The following is a 291-nucleotide window of genomic DNA, read 5'->3' as shown; positions in this document are numbered from 1 at the left end:
ATATATATATATATATATATTAAAAAATAAAAAATACACAACTAAACATGTTTTATAATTTTTATTTTTAAAAATATATAAACCATAAGTGTCAAATGCGGTTTCTAAAAACAGAAAATGGAAAATGAAATAAAAATTAAATAGACTACGAAAAATAGAAAATAAAATGTGATCCCAAACAGGTTTAATTATTGCGTGGGGAGTAGGGGTGTAAACGAGCCGAACACGAGTGAGCCATCCTCAGCTCGTGTTCGGTCGTGTTCGGCTTGTTTTTTTTTGGAGCTCAAAAAG

This window comes from Phalaenopsis equestris, unplaced genomic scaffold (genome assembly GCF_001263595.1).
Source record: "Phalaenopsis equestris unplaced genomic scaffold, ASM126359v1 Scaffold000428, whole genome shotgun sequence".
Taxonomy (NCBI): domain Eukaryota; kingdom Viridiplantae; phylum Streptophyta; class Magnoliopsida; order Asparagales; family Orchidaceae; genus Phalaenopsis; species Phalaenopsis equestris.
The sequence above is the reverse complement of the archived record's forward strand: the minus strand, read 5'-3'. Positions refer to the sequence as shown.